Source organism: Bison bison, unplaced genomic scaffold, assembly GCF_000754665.1.
Source record: "Bison bison bison isolate TAMUID 2011002044 unplaced genomic scaffold, Bison_UMD1.0 scf7180017864134, whole genome shotgun sequence".
Lineage (NCBI taxonomy): Eukaryota > Metazoa > Chordata > Mammalia > Artiodactyla > Bovidae > Bison > Bison bison.
In genome coordinates this window covers 5,092,693-5,100,003 of record NW_011494706.1, presented here as the reverse complement: position 1 = coordinate 5,100,003, position 7,311 = coordinate 5,092,693, and positions in this window count along the sequence as shown.

Here is a 7,311-nt window from a genome sequence, read left to right as displayed (position 1 = left end):
TCCTGACAAGACTGCACTTCCCACTTCTCTGCTCTACAGAGTTCCCTGGAATTCTCCCTTTCCCCAAGCCTGGTCCCTGACCTAGCCTCCAACTGATTGTGAGAGTCCCTGATAGCTTTTGCAACAACCTCAGTTTTTGCTTAATCAGTGGACTCCTGTTGTGTGCAATCAATATCCCTCATTAACATACTATATGTGAGTAATTGATTATATATTTTCCATAATTTCTGTACTTCAATTTTGTCTCCCCAACAGGATTTTTAGTTACAGAGTTAATATTTACTAAATGCTGAAGAATCTTAGGGTAATAGAAAACCTAAACTGAAGGGGATTTAAAAAAATAAGCTACAGGTAAAAGAAACAAATGCTGTATAAAGTAACTTGCCACAGGTCATATATTTAACAGTGGGATCACAAACTAGAACAAGGATCACCAGCTCTGCTGTTTATTACTTTTCCCACCAGAACCAGCTTCTTTCATATTCATCAGGTGCTTTTTGGAAAACATTAAGGCTAAACCATGAATCATATTCTCAGGTGATATTCAAAGAGAATGCAATATGCATTCAAACAAGGAGCCCTAAGAGCAGTTATGGAGCAAGCTAACAAAACAACAGAACTGAATCTGTCGGTTTAGGGTGTCATCCCGCAGAGCTAATGGAACATAGGAAATAATTCCCAAGAATGTGCCAAAGAAAGTAATTTCCCATAAGAACTCAAGGAAATATACTGCTATAATGATGACTGCAATAACTGATATACTATTCACAAGTCTTCGTTTATCATGAGTTTTACAGTTATTTTCATACTGACAGAAATTTTTCTCTGTTTCTTCCATGAGACAGCTGTGATAGTTAATGTTCCAGGATTACCTAAAAAGTATCATGTTGGATTCAGAGTGACTATTTGCATAAGTGTAGCAGAAAGAAGTTGTTTTGCATTTGTTTTTTTTTTTTAATTGGAGGCTACTTACTTTACAATATTGTGGTGGTTTTTGCCATACATTCAGTTCATATTAGAGAAGAAGCCCAGAACATCGCTGCTAGAAGGATGAGCACAGCCTCTGTACAGTCTGTGCATTCTTTAATGTGATTATGGAAGAACTGGCTCTAACGAGAGACAACAGGCACTGCTCTTGGGAGAGACTCCATCTCTGGAGTTTATAGCTAAGTCCAAGAGGAAAAGGTTTACTCTTCTGGGAGTTAAATCATACCCATCAAAGAGGAGAACTTTTAACCTGCCATGATTTCATTATTTTCCACACATTTTCCATTTGCTACCAAATTAATAGTTTGTTCTTTTTTTTCTTTGGGTATGATTAATATGAATTATTTACAAAGCCTGGACCCATCATTTCAGTCCTCTAGAAAAGAAAGAAAGTGGAGTCGCTCAGACGTGTCCCACTCTATGTGACCCCATGGACCGTAGACTGCCAGGCTCCTCCGTCCATTGGATTCTCCAGGCAAGAGTACTGGAGTGGGTTTCCATTGCCTTCTCCAGAGGATCTTCCCAATCCAGGGATCAAACTGGGTCTCCTACATTGCAGGTAGACTCTTTACCATCTGAACTACAAGGGAAGCTAGTTACCAGTTATAACTACTTAAGTATGTACACCCCTATGATAGCCAAGAATTCAACAAGAAAGAGTTGAATGAGATGAAAGATCGAATAGCAGAAATTTTTATAACAATATAAAGGAGCAGCATTATGGTCATAAGAGAACAAATGTAAGATATATTTATATTTTCTTACTTCTGAGAGCAGAAGTATTTAGAACTATATGGTATGTGTGACCCATCAAATATAACTATGTTAACAAATTCAGAGTCTTCTATAATACAAAGAAGCTAAGTCCAAGAAAATGTTTGAAAATTTTTTGAGGAAAGCAAAATTGCTATCAAAATATTTTACCATGGCCTACAAGGCCTTCTGTTACTTGGCTTTCTGCCCGTTTTACCAGAAGTATTTTCTATCAGTGCCTAACTATCTAAACTCTAGCCATATTGATTTTTTTTTTAATCTTACCTTGGGTCATTTTACACTTTTGCCCCTGAGTTTGGAATAAACGGCTCTTTCTCATCATGGAAATTCTCAACCCAAAGAGGCTTCCTAGATCACCATAGCTAAAGTGGCCTCCTACCCAAACTCATCTTCATAGTTACTTTCTACTCATTACTCTATTTTCTCCACAGCATAAACACCAAATAAAACTGTCCCCCTTCTTTGTAAGTGGTTTATTTACAGTCTGAACTCTACAGAGGAATAAGCATGAAAGAAGTTTTATTTTTTTTTCCAATCATTGGCTTCAACCTTGCGTTGTTCAATTTTCCTTTCCTGCCTCTTAACAATAACTCAGGCAGCTCTCAAAGATGCTGGGTTGCTTCTAGTTATTACAACTCAGTCTAGTTCATTTTTAAGTCTCATTCTCCTTCTCAGGATGTTCCTTCACAGTTCCTCTCCATTTCTACCAATATTAGGGCTTCTGGAATTGGGAGTGAAAGGGGAAGAAAACCAGGAAAGATGGCCAAGATCTTGGCGAACAGGCTGCTTGTCAATGGTTCTCTCTTGGTCACTGAGGTGTCTCTGGGTAAGAACCACTAGCCTTCATGCTCTCTTTACAAACAGTTTCCAACTCTGTGGGTTCAGAAAACCCACAGAGATCCTTCACTTAGTCCCCCTCCAGCTCACGTCTTCCAACCTTCCCACAGCAGCTGTTCTAGTGGTATATCACAAAGCTCCTGGTGTCAAAACCTACTCATCAAGTGAGGTACCAGAAGGTCAGCCTGAGTCCATGTACAGTTTAGTGTGTCTTCTTGAACTGCAGACCTCTCATATCCTTGCCATGCAAAGGTTCAAGGACAGCCTGCTTCCTCTCTCTGTTCTGTCATTTGTTTCCAATTTTTTCCCTTCTATGTTAAAATGACACAGAGGCTGGTCAACAACATGCATAAGCTGATGATCCAATACAAAACAAGATGCAGTCTCACTTTCCTGCAGATGCCCCCAACCTCTACAGGCAGCTTTTGTGCAGCTCCTCTTACCTGGGTCTTGGAGTTAACGAACACTCACTTGACTTTTAGGAGATATCTCCTCAACTCCACCAAGTAGAAGAGAAGAAATTGCCAATCACTCTCACTTTAGACAGCTGCTTCTCTCTTTCTCTCTCCTTTCCTCTTTAATCCCCTCTAAGAGAGACTGAAAGGGGAGCAGACCAAGCCCCGATGGGACATCTGTCCCCAGTTCTCTGCTGTTGTCTTTAGAATCTGAAGCACTCAATACATTTTTTAACCTCAGATTTGTCTTCCTGATAGCTCAATTGGTAAAGAATCCCTCTGCAATGCAGGAGACCCTGGTTTGATTCCTGGGTTGGGAAGATTCACTGGAGAAAGGATAATCTACCCAGTCCAGAATTCTTGGGCTTCCCTTGTGGCTCAGCTGATAAAGAATCTGCCTGCAATGCGGGAGACCTGGGTTCCATCCCTGGGTTGGGAAGATCCCCTGGAGAAGGGAAAGATTAACCATTCCAGCATTCTGACATGGAGAATTCCATGGACTGTATAGTCCATGGGGTCACAAACAGTCAGACACAACTGAGTCACTTTCACTTGGCTTCTAAATCATGAGTACAGGAGTAACAAGAAAGGTCTCCTTTACTTGGCATCCTATATTAAACTTTCTTTTACTTATGCGTGTTTATTTTTCAGTACCTCCCATAAGAGCAAATCTCTAAACAGGGCAAAGATGCCTTAATTTACTAGCATATCCCTAGTCTCCTGTACATGACTTGGCACATATGAGGCACTGAATAATACTGACCAACTTATGGTATGAAAGAAACAACAATGAAGCTTAAGGAAAGTTGTGGTTTGGTGCTGCTCAGTGCTCAAAACACAGAGATGCTGGATCTACAGTAGCGACCAGACTAACTCTGTTGTAGCAAGTGAGTGATCAAACTGCAACTAGAATCAGTGTCGCACCCCCCCAACACACACATTTTTCCTATTTTTCTCTTTCTCCACTACTGTCCTTGTTCCTTTCCTTTCGTCCTTCCTTCCTTAAGGAACAAAGATATATGGTACCTCATATTCATATACTGGATAAACAGAAAATATATATTAATTTAAGGTGAAATTGTGGAATGTTGGGAAACCAGAACAGCAAGTTTAGAGCAGACGTTGGTTTTAAAACTGAGTCTCAAAGGACCTTAAGCTAAGCAAACAGTAATATGGTTTATTATAAACAAGGAACCTAGAGTTCTTCATATTTTAAATATGATAAAGGTTCCTGGTCATATAATTGCCTTTTCTCTCAAACTTTTAGAAGAAAGGGTAATATATCTTCGGTTCCCCCTACTTTTTTTCTCCCTTAGAATATTCTCTTATCAAATTCACACTGGGGAAAAAGAAAAGTAATGAGCATTGACTCCTGTGATTCCCTTTAGGAATTTCCTAAATTCCCACTTAAATTTTTGTAGGTCCACAAGTGATTCCTGACCAAGTGCACCAAAAAAGGCGATATACTCTGAGTCAATTCCAGAAAAGGAAGCTAAAGGATTTACCCAGGAGCTTCCAGGCAGAGTAAGCACGCCATTTTCACTTAGGCTGTGTGATTATGTCATGTGGCCTTAAAAAGGGTGGGTCTACGGATAATGCAATGCTCCTCATCACTACCAAAAGACCTCTTTACGATCACAAAACGTGAGTTTCTAAAATGACCCCTTCTTAAAACAGTTCCCTCGATTTTCCTTTCATTGACCCCACACCCTACAGGTTACTATCCTAGTCCCTGTGAATCAACCACTGAGCACTGTGGCAAGCACCACACATGTAATGAATGATCTTTGACGTCTCCTTCCCACTCACTACTACATCTGAGCAACTACCAGTTGCATAGTTTCTACTCCCAAAGCAGATCTCAAGTCTGCCTTGCCTCCTTTTCCCATTATTAAGCCAGTCAAGCTCACAGTAGGGAAAAAATTATACTTCAGTGTAAAAGAGTATATACTATTTAGATCACATCTTTCCAGGTTTCTGATTCTAGCCTTTCATTATTCTTAAGTTATCTTACAGCTCTGTAAGTTGTAGACAACTGGTAACAATGCACAATAATTATTGTCCATAATTGTGCAAGTTCTACCTGGTGGAGAGTCAACTAACTTTCCTCCCTTCCCACCTGCCCCCTTGAGGCCAATATTACTTTGATTTGCATATTTTATTTCACTATTCCTGATTTGCAAATATCTTTTTCTTAAATCCTACCTTGAACTTATAATACCTCAACAGTTTCCCATTAATGAGTTAAAATTTTGACATCTACTTATTCTTATATCTGTGTGAAAGCTGTAATTTTACCTTTTAAAAAAGAAGTATAGTTTAACTCATTCAGCAAAGTTTAACACTTTTTAACACTCAAGTTTATCAGTTAACATGGCCCCTCTGCCCATCCTACTCCCCATGTAAATTGTTTGATATCAAAATAGCCTAAATCATTGTTCCTGAGTAAACCATAGAAACTCTTTGTTTCTTTGTTCTGGTTCTTGGCCAAGTCTATTCATCTGTTCATGTCTTGTCTAACTCCACAGCTACACCCATGGATACACTGGACCACTGGGACAGTCTTTATTTCATAGTCAAGAAGGCATCTTGTGTAGATTTATGCACAGTCAACAATTTTTTCCTCATCGTAACAACAGTATTTGGGAATCTGCTTTTATGATCTCATCATTAGGTGATCTCGCTCAGAATATAATGGGGAACAGTTAGGTGAGGAAGTCTGATTCTGAAGCCAGCGGATTCTTTACCAGCTGAGCTACCAGGGAAGGCCTAATTAAATCTTTAACATCAACTCATTTTTAGATCTGTGTGAAAGCTGTAATTTTACCTTTTAAAAAAAGAAGCATAGTTTAACACATTCAGCAAAGATACACTTGTACTTTTTGACAAGGTTCGGGGTTATCAGTTAACATGGCCCCTCTGCCCATCGTACTCCCCATGTAAATTCTTTGATATCAAAACAGCCAAAATCATTGTTCCTGAGTAAACCATAGACACTTTTTGTTTCTTTGTTCTGGTTCTTGGCCAAGTCTATTCATCTAGTCAAGTCTTGTCTAACTTCACAGCTGCACCCATGGGCCAAGTCGATACACTGGACCACTGGGACAGTCTTGATTTCATAGTCAAGAAAGCATCTTGTGTTCATTTATGCACAGTCAACAATTTTTTCCTCAATGTAACAATGGTAATTGGGAATCTGCTTTTATGATCTCATCATTAGGTGATCTCGCTCAGAATATAATGGGGAACAAACAGGCAAGAGATGATAAAGAGTCTGGTTTGCCAGCATTTGTTTTTTGAGGAGTATATGTGAACTGTACTCAGTCAAGAAAACATTTTATGCTCTCTGAAAGAAGAACATCCCTTGAGATCTGCTTTAATGAGTATTTATGGTTCTGCATTTAATGTTAATCTGTGATTGAAGCTGTAGAACTCAAGCTGCAATCTCTCAGCAAGTCTGCGTATGTCACTGAGAAAGACCTTTGCCTCTCATCATTTTTGATGTTTTCCTGTCTCTAGAATATATAAACTATAAAGTCTCTCAAATACAAATAGTGCCGTTCTAATTGGCTCAAAATTAGTAATGCTCAAAATTCTCCAAGCCAGGCTTCAGCAATATGTGAACCGTGAACTTCCTGATGTTCAAGCTGGTTTTAGAAAAGGCAGAGGAACCAGAGATCAAATTGCCAACATCCGCTGGATCATGGAAAAAGCAAGAGAGTTCCAGAAAAACATCTATTCCTGCTTTATTGACTACGCCAAAGCCTTTGACTGTGGGGATCACAATAAACTGTGGAAAATTCTGAAAGAGATGGGAATACCAGACCACCTGATCTGCCTCTCGAGAAATTTGTATGCAGGTCAGGAAGCAACAGTTAGAACTGGACATGGAACAACAGACTGGTTCCAAATAGGAAAAGGAGTTCGTCAAGGCTGTATATTGTCACCCTGTTTATTTAACTTATATGCAGAGTACATCATGAGAAACACTGGACTGGAAGAAACATAAGCTGGAATCAAGATTGCCGGGAGAAATCTCAATAACCTCAGATATGCAGATGACACCACCCTTATGGCAGAAAGTGAAGAGGAACTAAAAAGCCTCTTGATGAAAGTGAAAGAGGAGAATGAAAAAGTTGGCTTAAAGCTCAACATTCAGAAAATGAAGATCATGGCATCCGGTCCCATCACTTCATGGGAAATAGATGGAGAAACAGTGGAAACAGTGTTAGACTTTATTTTGGGGGGCTCCAAAACC